This window comes from Gallus gallus, chromosome 15 (assembly GCF_016699485.2).
Source record: "Gallus gallus isolate bGalGal1 chromosome 15, bGalGal1.mat.broiler.GRCg7b, whole genome shotgun sequence".
Lineage (NCBI taxonomy): Eukaryota > Metazoa > Chordata > Aves > Galliformes > Phasianidae > Gallus > Gallus gallus.
The window spans coordinates 12,058,950-12,073,711 of record NC_052546.1 but is presented as its reverse complement, the minus strand read 5'-3'; the positions used below and the strand labels follow the sequence as shown (position 1 = coordinate 12,073,711).

The following is a 14,762-nucleotide window of genomic DNA, read 5'->3' as shown; positions in this document are numbered from 1 at the left end:
AAAGGAGAGAAAAGGACAGCACTTCATGCTCAGATGCTACCCTCTGCATAGATCTAATCGAAGCTACTATCAGCAGGCACAGCCAGAACGAAAGAAAAAGCACAGCAGCAGTGTTTGAATGCACCAGAAAACCTGTAAAAGAGCTGATTTTGCAATAACTGGAAATCGAACAATGAAAATTGGCAAGATATTCACCCCTATCAAAAGGGCACAAATTTAGTCCTGTACCAACTTCTCTTTGTGACCTTTGATAAGTCATTTAAGGTCCTCCGAAGTCAAAGGACATCCTCCCATTCACTCCAAATTCCCATTCACTCCAAACACTGCTCACTGGCTGCTTTCTCAGCCACACTTCGTTTCCCAGGGAGGGAGAAATCTCTTCTATACTCCTGTGTGTTTGAACTGAGGATTCCCAGGAAGGACAACTGCTCCTGACACAAGAGGAATCCAGATTTGATTGGCTCTGATGAGAAGACAGCAGAAGACACAGAAGTGACTCTCAGGGGGAGGCTGGATAGAAGGAGGCTGTGCCTCACATTCAATAATTCATTTATAGTCATGAGTATCAAAGCACAGATTTCTGTGGTGGTTCTGCTAGAGCTAAATAGGCCATTACATGGATGCGGAACTGCAGATTTCAGACTAACAACTTGTTAAAGCTTTACATTCATCTCAACTATCAAATTCTGGTTATGGCCTGGAAGGTCACTCCTGGCAGTGACTCCTCTTCTCTTGCTAGTCTTTTCATTTCTCCTTTCATAGGGAATTTTCCTATCATGACAGAAGGGAGCCTCACAATAAACATGACTATTCTGTGCTCTCAGTAGTTGCCAAGTGCAAAGTATCTGTGTAGGCACAAAATGACTTCCTGCCCTAAGAAGGGCCTGAAATCTCTCTTCCAAGTGCAGTTTTTGATGTATTTTTTTAATGGTACAAGCCTGTGAAACAGACCCAGGAACAGGATGAGACATTTTGCACAGAGACATGCAGACAAGGAAACTGACCAGAACACATGTAAGCAGGACCACCAAGGATGACCCTAAATTAGACCACCCAGTCACTTCATTGGCCCCATTCTGAGGAGCCAGAACCTCAGAGCTCAAAAGGGTGTCCTCACCCAGGTTCCTTGGCCTGTGTTTTAGACCATCGCATATCTCCAGTCACTTCCTGCTGCTGACCTCTTTGAGTAAATCATCCTCGTCAGCCTCCCTCCCTCCTGGCAACATCCTGTTCCTTTCTGAAAAAAACCTCCCACTCATAATTCCAAGGTTTGATATCAATCTTAAATAAATGCCTCTCTAGACTCAGCTGCATTCCCCAAGCCACCTTATCTCCTGCCTCTCTAGAATGGCTGCAGTTCAAGCAGCATGTGCAGAAGCTTCTGATGACTTTTTAATTTCAATTGTTCCCTGGTGTCCTCGTTCTTTCACATTTTTTTTCTTACTGAGAAGTAAATTATCTTCAGGAGAATGTAAACTGCAATATACATGTGTGCTTCTTCTTACTTGGAAAGGGAAAAATGAAAGCCCCAGAAAAAGACATATTTCCATACGAAATATAGTAAGAAGAGAATCTGTAAGAGAGGTTCAACCCCACCGTCTCCCTCCTCTGGCTTCCCTCACCTCATGTTTTGGGCGAGAGGAAGCTTGTCAATATATCTACACATCAAAGTCTCTTCTTCAGCATCCAGAAGCTGAATCCCTCTGACTGCTCCATTATTTCATCACTTTCATAGCCTTTTCCGTTAATACATTTCCATCCACCCTCAAATCCTTATGGTCAGTGCTTTCCAGGTTGCAACCTTTTCCATAAATGGAAGACACTCAAAAGCAAAGAAATTTGCCTGCTTACATTTCACATTTACATGATAAAACATGGTACTGCTGCTTACCTGCTCACTGACACTTTGTTTTACTTTGCCCTACACTCAGCCATCCTTGCCCTTACAGACTACCAAAATGCTCCTGACCTCCTGAGCTACACAGAATGCATTTCAGTGAGGATCTGTTTCTCCCTTGCGAGAAATTCCTTGAGTCTTCCCAGACTCATACCTCTCTCTTTCTCTCTTTTTTTTTTTTTTTAATGTAAGAGCAATCAACTAATTCATTACCAGCTCACTTGATTAATGAGCCAGCGACCATGCAGCCATGAACAAGCAGAATTCCAAGTCACAGAAAAAAGCTGGAGAATAAGGAAAGAAAATATGGTATTAGTCAGAAAAACAAAATAGGTGAATAAGATGGTATGGCAGGCTCCTAAAATGCCCTCAGAGTTCTTAAAGTAACCTTATTCCTGCACACACATCCCTCAGATGCCCTCCCTCTCCTTATCATCCAATTCACTCAACCATGTCACTGACATATGTACTTAGCAGCAGTTATCGTCAGTGGCACATAAATAAATGGCAGGTATCAAAGAATCAAGGTCGTCAACTCGTCATGAATATTTCAGAGAGAAGCAACATGAAAAGCTCGAGTGTCCCAGCATCTCACATTTCCAACAGAAGGAAAAAAACACAAACCACACGCAGCCAGGCATGTGTGCGCACACACACACACACACACTGGGTCTGCTGGCTTGGCCATCACATGCACGTAGTTCATTTCAAGGCAATACCACATATGTTACGAGACAATCTGTCACATTTTAAAAATATATAAATATATACTGTACATCTCCTCTGTATAATGTGCAAACTCTAAGCGGCTGGCAAGAGGGCAGTGGTGATTTAATGTAAGAAAACTGCGCTTTGCTGAAGGGGCTATGGACTAGATAGCTTGGGTTGTAACAAGAAGCCTCTTTGACAAAGGCGCAGAGTGGCATCTTTTCACACAATTATATGTGGGTCACATTAACCTCTGCTGTGCAGGATTCCCTTGAGCTGCTTCTGTCTGCACATCGCTGCAAAGAAACGAAAGCAGCAATTCCTCTCTCCCTCTCTCTCACAGCATAGGGTGATGCAGCAAAGTGATGGAGAGGGAGAAGGGCTCCCAGCTTGTCACAGCGAACAGGTTGGAAAGGGAAAGAGCTTCCTGCTGAATGCAGGGGCAAACTCCACCCTCAGACCAAGCACTTTCATTAATCAGACGTGTTAATCAGTGGGCAGATTTGAGATCTTGAGCTGTTTAGAGCACTATGATATTTGGATATACAGTTACATATAGCTGGAGACATTTTAAGTTTCACTTTCAGCACATATGCCAGATGCTGCTGGGAAACTCTTTGAATTCTGTTCTGTGAATGGAGAGATGGATGGATGGAGGCAGGGGAGGCATTTTTTCACAGACTTTGGAGGTACAAATTTTTTCCTGTCAAGTTCAACTCAAATCTGCAAACAGAAATTTCATCAGAGCCCTCGGGATTTATTAAACAGAGCAAAGGTTTCTTTCACAAAATCAGTTGGCTATTCCACGATTCTGTTTTTTTTTTTTTCCTCCTGTTTGTTTTGTTTTTGGTTTGGTCTGCAGGGTTTTTATTTATGTATCAGACAAATTCTGGGAGCATACACCAAACATTCAAGGAACTTAGTTTCCCACTTTCTTGTGCCTTGAAAGTTTGATTTTTTAAATTACCTCGCCCTTTTCTTCAGGTTACCCATGGACCTAGATGGCTTGATGTGGCATACGGCAGATGATCTTTATGTTCCATGGAAAAATGGATTTAAATGACAAGCTCTTCTAGATCTGGGAAAGTCACCATGGAATTCTGCTTTTGTTCATATTAAAATGGGACCTATCTCAACAAACTCATGGTGGAAATGAAGAATACATTTTGCAGTGACAGCAGATACTGACACTGTCATTCCACTCCAATTGCTTTGTTAATCCCCCCGTTTTCAATACCAGCGTCCTGTGGGGTTTTGAACCTGCAGAACACATGAAGCTGGAAAAGTCTCAGAAGATAGCTGGAAACTGAGATAAGGACACAAATTGGAAGCGCCTGCCAAGGCACCTAACAGTGAGGTTTAAGACTTGCAATTTTAAAGGCATTTGAACATTTTTCACATGTTGCAATCAGTGCCAGATCATGGTCTGATATTATACAGTACACAGTGGCACTACAAGAATCAGTCATTGCTGCTCACCTTTCACCCTCTGTTGTTCATTTCCACTCCATGCCAAAGAGCTCTTTCCACTCACTTGTGCCAGTAAAACTGTCTGCATGACCAGGCACTGAACCAGACTGAACAACTTTTCCTGCTTTAAACAAACACACCAGATTTTTTTTTGGCCAGGTTGGCTCACTCCTCCCATCTGGTTCCCAACCACATGAGTCCTTGTGCCAGCAGAGCAGTGCAAATGAGGGGCCAGGAGATAGCAACATCTTAGACCAATGTTACCACCAAGCAACCTGCATGATCAAACCACAGGCTAAATCTCAGCTAAGAGCTTTTTGGGTTCAGAGTGAACACCTCTATTAAGATGAATTAAGCACTTCACAGTATTCAGAAATGCATTTTCGAACGTAGCTAAAATCTTTATTTTCAGCACTCTGCCCTGAAACAGAAATGGCTTGAAAGAATCCAGATAGGAAGAAAGACCATTAATTCTGGTTTTCTGTAGATGAGTTTTTTTGTGCAACCGTTTTGTTTAATAGAAAAGCATAGCCCTGCACTGCAGTCACTGCCACTGTGACTCCACTGTACTGCAGAGATACCAGAACTACCTTAACATCAGCCAGTCCAGGTCCCGATAACCATCTAGTCTCAACAGAACAGGCTCAGCATGGACCAATTTGTCCTGACAAGATTATTTGCAAATTAGGTGAGGAGGTCATACGGCTGCCCTATAACCATGTTAAAATGGAATAAACATTGGGTCCATGTTTATACCTTACCTACCACTTAAATGTTTCTCATGAGGCACTCACTTCATGTACCCCCCTCAGTGCCAAGTTTCACCTGCTCCTAGGCCTTGTTTCAGCTCAGAAAACATTTAAATGCTCTGAGTCTGATACTGCAGGTGTGTACTGATGCAAGTCAGGAGTCTTAGTGGAAGGGAGACTGGGGAGACTCCTGGGTGATGATGTCAAACCACCCAGAAACAAGATCACTGGCATTAAACATGTAAAACCAAGGAGGGTGGGAGTGGGTTTTGCAGAGAACTAGCAAAAAAAAAAAGAAGAGAGGAAGAGAGGAAGAGAGGAAGAGAGGAAGAGAGGAAGAGAGGAAGAGAGGAAGAGAGGAAGAGAGGAAGAGAGGAAGAGAGGAAGAGAGGAAGAGAGGAAGAGAGGAAGAGAGGAAGAGAGGAAGAGAGGAAGAGAGGAAGAGAGGAAGAGAGGAAGAGAGGAAGAGAGGAAGAGAGGAAGAGAGGAAGAGAGGAAGAGAGGAAGAGAGGAAGAGAGGAAGAGAGGAAGAGAGGAAGCTCTTGGATGTTTCTCTGTGTATCTGTGCAAGATACTGCCCCATCTGGAGGGCTAAACGAGTCAGATGATGTTACTGTGAGAACAGTTTTGGATCACAATCAGAACATCCTCCTCTATTATGCTTTGCAGAGAGTCTGTCTGTTTTGTCAAGAGGAGACGTGAGCGGTTTGTCAGTGGAATGAGCGCAGTACCGCAGGATTTCCCACGCAAAATGATTCAAAGCCCACGGACTCACATGAACCCATCCAGATGTCTCAATGGTTTGTCCTGACACGTAGCATGAACATGCCCAAATGACAGAATGGGCTGGAAGAGGACTTGTTGTTAATTCTCAACACTGTGGGCTATTTGGAAAACACATTTCTGGATTTTTATGTCTAATTTTTGGAAGGAAACTATTCTTTTAGTCTGAGAAGTACTAATAGAAACAAGGCTAGCTGGCTGGAGCCACTGCAAACCCTGAAAAAAAAAAAAAAAACAACAAAAAAACATCCCACAAGGTACAAGGGTAACATCCTTCTAATGCTGTGTGTAGAAATGGTGTCTGACCACTCACACCCGGTCCCACTGTACTCATATCCTACACGTCAACATATGTAGATAGGTTGGACACAAAAGCAGGCATGCAGACTAGACTGACAGAAAAACTTCTGGTGAGGCCTTTCAGCAAAGTCACAAATGAAAGAAGGTGCAAGAATTACTTAAAACAAGAATAAGAAATGTCATGTTGGGTCACACCAAAAATCAACCTAGCTCAGTACCCGATCTCTACCAGAAGTAAGGTGTACTCACTTAGAGGAGAAAACAAAAAATGAATGCTCACAGGACTGCCCTTTCCTTGTTATAGCTGGCTGTTGTTTTAGTAATCTGCTCAAAGACCGCCCTACATCAGGTGGCTAGCAAAGCCACCCTCTATTTGCACATCCAAATGTTCTCTGAACATATTTGTGCCTTTGGCCATCATATTTACTTCACAATGACTTCCGCAATTTATTGAGCCAGTAATGTTGCAAATTATTTCCTTCTATTTGTTTTAAACTTATTACTTGAAGAGTTCTTCTGGTCCTCCTGACTCCAAAACCTCCTTATGAGAGCTGCTCAGGAAATTTTCCAGGACAATTTCATTGCGAAAGGTCAATTAAGTTTAACTGAAAGAAAGTAAAGAGTTTCAAAAAGAGTATATTCTCAGTTCTTTGATGGACTTTCTTTTGTCCCTCCATTCTATACCTTTATTTTTAGGATTGCCATGTGTAATGTGGGGTACCCAGGGTTAATTACATGCTACTCACAATTATTTTATCAGGTGTACAAATCTGAACAATTCTATTGCAATGTGGAAGACTCTGGTTCTAGTCTATGGTACGAACAATGTAGAGCAGAGCTGAGCTTCGGTCTTCTATCTCACAGCCACGTGCCATAAGGACTGGCTTATTCTAGAGCAATTTAACTTATTTTTCTAATTTTGAATGTCCACGGGTTTATCCTGAAATAGAATAGATATGAAAGCACTTTCTCTTTCCCAACTCTGTTCTGTGGGCATTTCCTGTTCCATTTTTCTACCTTGAACTTCCTAGTTAAACGTGTCTTAATTCTGTATCAGAAATTTCCATTCATATTATCCTGTAGTGAGTCACTAAACTGGAATTTGGATAGATAAAACACATAAACATCTGCAACGTAAACACCTAAACTCCTGTAAAAGAAATCCCACCTTCTATCTTTTCTAAGACTCCTTGTGGTTACAATGCAACATCATGCACTCCAATTAGTTCCTTGTCATGCTGGATGCTTTAACAGCAGTGAATACTCTCAAAATCCATAGTTTAAATGGTACTGCCTTCTCCCAGCTTTCCTTCTTTTCCTGCTTCTTTTGAGCAGCCTTGTTTTCCACCAACCACTGCAGCTGGTATCTCACAAACTTATTACCAAGCATTCCTACTTACCAAGTCCTCTTGTCCCAGAATAAAATAGTTTTCTAACACTGAAGCCAGTTGGGACTGAGTTATAGTCCTTAGAATCATTCTACAAGCTTTTTAGGTAAAGCACTGAATTGGTTTCTGTCTGAAAAAATACAACACATGAAGAGGTATCCCCACTGGAAGGTGACATAATCCAGATGCCATGCTGACTTGACACTGACTTTACAGCACTCTACAGAGAGGAAGAAACTTCCCCTTGATCAGGCAACACCCAGGACCTCTCCTGACTCACTGAGCACTCAGAAGCTCCACATATCCCATTTACCTCCCCTTAGACAAAATGAAATGTTGTCCCTCATGCATCATTCATCAAAGCCATGCCCCACAATTAACAGCACCATTTGCTCAGGGGATTTCAGTAGGTACTAAAGTCCAAAGATTCAAAGCTTGGACACTGTCTTATTGCAGCCTGAATAGATAAAAATGTGTCAGGAAGACTATCACAGACATGTGACACAGGAATCATTCTGCCTCTAAAAAGGAGTGTAAAGGTATGTCAAAGCTATGAGATACTGCAAACCAGGTTTTCACCTCCAACACAGATGACACTGAAAAGGAGCGCCACCTGTGGGGGATCACCTTTTGGTGTATTGAAGTAACACTGGATTGGAATTGTCCTCACAAAACTGGAAACAGCCACAGCTACAACCAATACAAAGCCCTCAACAAGCAACATGCCAGGAGCAGCCAGATTCACTGCAGGCCTGGTCACACTCCTTTTTCCTTTGGCAGAACCTCCCACCCCAGAAGGGGAACAACAGAGTGCTCCCTGTGAGGACTTATTGTCCACATCAGAGGTCCAGTCCAGACTTCACAGCCAGTAACACAGCACTCATCCGGAAACCCTTTCTCCCTAGCACTGCAGAACAGAATGGCTCACCCCAGCACAGGACCTCAGCCTTCCTCTTACAACTCCACTGCTTCTCTGGAATTATTTTTTGGGGCCTGTGGTTTTCAGCAAAGAGGAATTTAAAGAACAAAACCTTGGTTCATTACATCATGGCTCCAGTAATGTCTAGGAACATTTTTACATTTGATAAAATCTCCCCAGATTACCTTTTGAAAGCCTGCGGTCAGGTCACGTGGCTGGAAGCACAAGAATGATGTAAGTAACCACTGAGTAGCCCATAGATCAGTTCTCTCTTGATGCTAGCACAGAAGCTTGGGAGAGGCATCACTCCTTCAAGGGAACGTGGCAATTAGCTGAAGTCAAGGGACAGCTGTGCCTATGGAGAGACAGGAGGAATGGCCTGGAGTTACCTGTGCTTCTCAATTTGCAAGAATTTGGAGTTCAAGGTTGCTTGCTGTGCCTACTCTCTGCACTAATACTGCCCATCCTTATCTACCCCTCTCTGTCTCAGTTTCCTCTGGGTATGTTGCCCCATCTCCTGTCTGTGGTTTGGAAGCTCTATGGGGAAAGAAGGTGAGAGACCTATCTTTCACTGTGAGTTTGTAAAGTATGAGACTTTGCTCTCAGTCCTACTTCATTAAGCAGAGGTGAACCTACCTTTAAGTGAGGACTCAAATCTGAAATCTGAATATAAAGCAGACGGTCGGAGGGCTTCTCTTCCAGCCAGCTCAACCTGGACAAAAATGGCAGAGAAAACAGGGAGATGAACAATGCCAGCCTATGCAGGGAAAACCTGAGGTAAACTTTTCCAACAAACTAATTACTTTAAAGGAGATCTCTGTTTCATACTGTTGTATTATGCCTTCAGGAGAAGAACACTTTCGCAATCTATTATTTCCAGGATAAGCCCTGTGCTTTGGTGGGTACTGTAATCTGCCTTTCAGAGACAAAGCGTGAACCTTCAATCTTCAAGTAAAGCCACGTAAGTACAATTTGTATAGTTAACAATGGAAGGATGGGTGGGAATCATCTTAAAATTCTGACCTCAGGTGACTTCTCTGATGTCAGAAAGTCAGAGACAAATTGAGACATAACAACCAAGAATGCTGATTTCCAGACTGTACTTGCAACCACTAATTCATGCTGCTTCTCATCAGAGCAATGTCACCATGAGACCTTTATTCAACAGAGAAAGCAGAAGTGACAGCAACTCTTTGTTGCAATTGGCCTCCAAGCTTCCCTTGTCACACCATCATTAGTTGGCTGGACTGCATTATTGCAGTTGGGGTATTCCATTCACAAGTGCATTTGGATGGCTATTTCAAAGATAAATTCAAAAGAATATTGAGATGTTTCTCTTAACTAGGTGACTCATCCAATTTGCCTACTTTCTATTATGGACTTAAGGCCATTTTTGCTTTGAAGACTCAAACCCATTGGAGTTCTTGTTGTAAGCAAGAGTCAGGGAGACTACCTGTCCTAAAAAGCTGACTATCTAGAACAGGTACATAGTAAGAAAAAAAATATATATCAGTATTAACATTATTTCCTGCTCTTTATAAATTGAGAAAAGAGCCACGATGAGATGAAACGACTTGCCTAATATCAATCTAGCTGCATCAGAACTCACAGTCCTGGGTAATGACTCAGCCAGAAGACCACCCTTCCTCTTGAACAGTAGCTGGAGGGCTAAATGCGAGTAGCCTGGCAAAGGAGGGGATATGTTGTTCACACAGCTGAAGATTTCTGGACATCCTGCGGCTTTGCCACAAGCCACCCCCCTCCATTCCTTGGCACAGGATCTTTGTCAAAGCAGCTAAAGAGAAATGCTTCTCTGGTGGTGTTCCCAGTGGCCCATCTGCACGCTTCAGTGTTAACTTCCTGGTAGGTGCCTCCCTTTCAAACTGGAATCCAATTTACAAAGCCTTTAATTTTAAACTTTCTCATCACTGACTTAATAAAACTAAATGACAGGTAATGGTCCCAGAAGCCAGGAGCTATTAGATCCTTCTCAACACTAATAAGGGCTGATCAGATGCTCGTGCACTCCTTTTCCAGCTTTCCCAGCTCCCCAAGGACTCTGCCACTGGGCAAGAAACAGGAAACCAACCCTCTCACAGGCAAGTGAAGAAGGGCAAGGAAAGAAAGAAAGAAAGAAAGAAAGAAAGGAAATCAGGAAAAAACAATGTTAATGTGAACACTTACAACTGGAAACGGGTAGCAGGATCACCACGGAAAATGCCTGCTCTCTCCCTGGAGTTCATCTGGGGCCCACGTGCTCGCTCCATTTCCCCACCAGGGCACTGGGGGCTCTCAGAGGCGCTACAGGCATCGTGGCTACATGGAGGCATGTAGCAAACCGGCTCTGATTTCTGCCCAAAGGCATCAGTGTCATACCGGTCGGGATGTCAGCTTGGGAGAATGTCAAGGCAGCAGTCACGGTGTGCTGTCACAAAGAGAAATAGATATCATTTCAAACACACAGCTCTGGAGAGAGGAGGGAGAGGCAGAAAAGAGAATCCCATCATGCACTTTTAGTGGGGGGAAGAGAAGAGAAGGAGGCTTAACTCTGTTTTGGCCATACCGGAGGAGGCAGAGGGAGAGGATGTACCACATCCTCACAGCCACCACGCCAATAGGCTAGGAGGGCCAGGGGATGCTCCAGAGCAGGCTTCATTCTTAGCTGTTTTATTCACTTTGTTTCCAAAGGAGCTGGAATTGGCCTCTATGGATTATTTCCTGCTTTATGGGCATCCTTGGCCAGCAGGAAGCTTTGGTCTCAGTGCAAAGGAGGTGGATAGTGACATGGTGGCAGTGAACGGCTCCACTGGTTTTCTCTCCTCTTCAACTTACACCTCCACATGTTGGTGATAAAGGAGTCTTAAACCCAACCTCCCTCCTACTTCAATTGTCTTAGTAAGAATCAAGCCTTGTAGCAGGCAGCCCTGACTTATAAACATTGCATGACATCCTTCTCCAAAGTAGGACGGCTGTTACAGTCAGAACTTCCCCTGTTACATGGGCCTTATATGGAGATATCCCATTGCATCTACCACATGGGTGAATTAGACTGTGCTGTTCCTGCAGCTGTGAAGTTCTCAGGCCTTGTTTTGCAAAGAGGAAACAATATGGAGGCATTGTATCCAGGTGACATAAAGCAGCTGTGGCACAGCCAGGACTGAAAAACAGAGCATCCGAATCTCCTTCCCCACTACAGGAGCATGCTGGGCAGCTCCTGTCTCTTACCTTTCCCTTTCTTTCTATCAATAAAACCTGGAAAACCGAGTTTTGGTTTTGTTTCACTGCAATTCAGGATGGCACTAGGTCTGCTGCTAATTCTGTTTGCTAGACCACATTTCTTTCCTGCTTGGTGGCACTTGTCACCCAGTGCATGCAGCTGGAACACTTCTCTGTTAGAGGGGAGAAAGAGAGCCTTCACTCCAGCCCCTTTCCCAGAACACACAGTATGTAACTGTATTTTCAAAGCAGGAAACATTTTTGAAATAAGGCCTTTTGGTGACACAAAAATGCCACCCAAAGAGCACATATATTTTAAAGAAAAGACAGTGGATTGATTTAAATTTCGAGAGAAACAACACATTCCCCAGACCAGATTACTTCTCCTTCCCCTCACAGTATTCACTTTCTGCTCACATGCACAAAGAGAGCAGCACCAAGGAGTCTCAGGCTTCATCTTTTAAGGCATCCTAGTGGAAGGCTTGGAGACGACACAATGAGCTTATCTAATTACCCCCCGATATCTGTGCTACTTTTTTGATATACAAAGTCTGTATCATAGAAAGCCCTGGAGCCTGCTGTAATATAATTAATGTGATAGGAAAACTTGAACTGGAGCACAGCCAGGATTTTCATCACACTCAAGCCCCACTCAGTAACCACTGGACTTTCCATTCCTCCCTCAGCCACCCACCTTATTTGTCTTTGCTTCCGAGCTCCTCTGAAGCACCTTTTAAACCCTATTGACGTGTTTGTTAGCTATAGTAGCATGATGGATCTATGAAGGACTCTCTGTCTGGAGCAAATGCCTTGCTTGCTGGCTCACCCATAGCCTGAATAAAGGCTCTCTTATCCTTGTATATGACACTAGCTCATATAGCCTTGAAACCTCTCACTTCCCTATTCCCTTCAGACTTCCCTATAGTTAAAGTAGTTCCTCCTTCCTTGCTCTTGTCCTTTTCCTCCCAAGTTTTGGGAGTTTTGCTTTCTATCTGTCCTTTTCCTCTCAAGTCTGGCTTTCTACATAACATTCTTCTAGCTTTTCTAAACACTGAGACATTTCCCAAGACCCTGCATTATGCTGCTTACCCTATCCTTTTCTCTGTACTCTGGATCTCTCTGATAATAAGGTGTGTAAGACTGCATATCACAGCTGCAGAAAGAAAGAGGATATATACATGTGGCCTCTTCTAAGTGCAAAACATAGGCCTGGAACCTCTCCCAACATCTGCTCTTAGTCCAGACAAAGGGAATGAAAGATGTTACAAGTTTTGTAGCTCGTGTAAGAAAGATCTCATGAAGGATTGCAATAGCACACTCCTAACCCATGGGAAATGGGTATGGACAGCCTCTTGGAATGAGGTGTAGCACTGACAGGGATGCTCCATCTTGCAGCACTACCTTTTTCACTGCACTTTTTAGTAGTAAATAGCAAATAACATTTGCATTACTTCTTACAATGCTGCACTGTTGGACAGATGAAAATATCTGTTGCCCATCACAGACAAGGTTAGTAAAGGGCTTTTCCACATCTACACAATAAATGGACAGTAGAGTGAAAAAGACAAGCTGCTGTCTAGGGTTACACAGTATTTTTCCACATATGTTTATTATTTTGGGAAAACATAAACTTCTTTTGCTGTATTATTTCTATCTTCTGGTTACCAGTGGGCTACACCAAGCTGTCATTCTTATCAAGGTGCTGGTTCGCTTCATCCAAAATCTCCTTCCATAGGTAAGCATAAGCTACCCCTTGCCAGTAGTTTTTACTTAATCTGGCTCTGATGTAACCCAGCTTTTCTCACTAATTATTCTTTTCTGTCCTCTGCATAGGATTTCTGTTCCTTGTTAGAACACACATTTAACTGTCCATTTAAAGCCAAACACTTACATAAATTCATAGGATTGTATAAAAATTTGCTTGGAAAAAGGTTTTATATACCTGTTTTGGGCATGACAATATTCTAGGCTAGAACAAAAGTAAATTCCCAAAGTCTGCATGTTGGTTCACTTTACAGAACACAAGTTGGCCATACAAGGTTCATTATAAGACCACTGACACCAAATTAGTTTTCATGGGATTTCACCACTTCAGATACATCTCTGAGATTTCTCAGCAATGCCTGTGTTGGACCCCTATCAAAAGTGCAGGCAAACAGCTCACAGGTACTGATCTCATGTCTGAGGTGCAATGAAGTCCCTGGGTAAGAAAACAGAAGACCTCACTTCCCAGTATAGATTTTACAGATACAAAACCAAGGGCAGCAGGATTCCTTTCATGAACGCTACTGATACCTAAAATTCAGGTTAGGTATTTCACCTAGTACAGAAAATAATGGCTAATGCGGGCATTTTTGTCTTGAGTAAAGAAGAGCTGAGTTGCTGTCTTGATTCAGCTACCACCTCTTTTTTTAGACAGGGGAAAACTGTTGTGTCTGCAAACGGGACACAACAGCTACTTATCCTACCACTCTCTTCCTCACCATTCACTCTCTTGTCTACCTAAGCATTTCAGAAAAAGAGATGGTGAGGTCCAGGTGCAATGGCTTCAGCCTTACAGGAGGGGCAAATGATAAATTCTAAGAGAGGAACCGTTGGTCCCAACAAACACAGAACGAAAGATGAGACGCTGTAATTTGGACAAACATAGAACTACACCCATCTCTGTGCCATGGCCCATTTGACTTTAGGAGAGATAGGCAGTATACGCATGAAGCAGCTGGGTTCTTGTTTTCCAAGCGCAACCGTGAGACTTTTGGGGAGAATATTAGCAACAGAATCTGACTGGTTGTGATCTCCTTAAACTGTTATCTCTTGGAAATCCTCCTCCCTTCTCCCCTCCCTGGACCATTTAACAAGGCGTAGCTTTCATAGGAGCAGAAGCATGACCAGATGATCTAGCAAAGCAGAGCTTGTAAAAAACAAATTCTCCACGAGCAGAAAACTTGGGATGAGCATGTCCATTTGAAACAACTCTAAATGTAGATTTTGAGGTGCACCATTGAAGGAAAGGTGGACGGCCTGCGCTGCTTTCCAACTGGTACCTACCCAGCCACACATATTACATGCACACATTCTTTTCATTGCTTGCTGTCTTTTCAAAACACAACAGTGTCATTGTTCAGATGGCAACTTCACAGCAAAAGGCAATTGTCACATCCCTCGGCTGGAATTGGCTGCAGTTCAGATTTCAGAGCCCAGAGCAAGGTTTTTTCACTGAAGCTTTTCTTCTGGAAGCATGCTGACAAGCTGAGTGGCTTACCCTCAAATGTGCCAGGCCATAATAAAATCACCAGTCACCCAGGATCTTCTCCAGACCAGACAAAGGTACT

General features: G+C 43.2%; 1 protein-coding gene across 11 annotated transcripts in view; it reads right to left on the bottom strand.

Annotated features, from left to right (window-relative positions):
- Positions 1–14,762, bottom strand: part of TBX3 (T-box 3) — a 302,848-nt gene that overhangs the window by 151,709 nt on the left and 136,377 nt on the right. For all 11 annotated transcript variants that reach the window (XM_046901073.1, XM_040647960.2, XM_046901069.1 and 8 more), the window contains 3 exons: positions 10,399–10,639; positions 8,851–8,926; positions 8,400–8,569 (listed from right to left, as the gene is read on the bottom strand). The gene's annotated coding sequence lies outside the window, so the exon portion shown is untranslated. The remainder of the gene's footprint in view (positions 1–8,399; positions 8,570–8,850; positions 8,927–10,398; positions 10,640–14,762) is intronic.